This window comes from Poecilia reticulata, linkage group LG16, assembly GCF_000633615.1.
Source record: "Poecilia reticulata strain Guanapo linkage group LG16, Guppy_female_1.0+MT, whole genome shotgun sequence".
Lineage (NCBI taxonomy): Eukaryota > Metazoa > Chordata > Actinopteri > Cyprinodontiformes > Poeciliidae > Poecilia > Poecilia reticulata.
Window position 1 is genome coordinate 28,453,346 of NC_024346.1, and position 376 is coordinate 28,453,721.

The following is a 376-nucleotide window of genomic DNA, read 5'->3' on the forward strand; positions in this document are numbered from 1 at the left end:
GTCTGTTTTCATCATGTTGCAGACACTGCTTTCTGCATACTCCATAAATCTGAATGAATTACAGCAGTTATGCATTTTCAGTTATACTGTATTTTGTGTAATTTTTTTATAACCGTTTTTGGCTGTTATGTTTGCAGTACTGATTGCTTTCTATAAGTTGATTTTAGAGTACAGCTAAATACAGATGCTGCTGGAATCACTGAAAATGTTGTAAACAAACAATTTACAGTGCATCTTCCGGGTGATATGGGGTCAAAGTTCAGCGAAATAGCCAAAGCATTTGTTTGACTGTCTGCAACATCAGTTGCCATGAAGTCCTCCTGTGTGTGTGTGTGTGTGTGTGTGGTGTGTGTGTGTGTGTGTGTGTGTGTGTGTG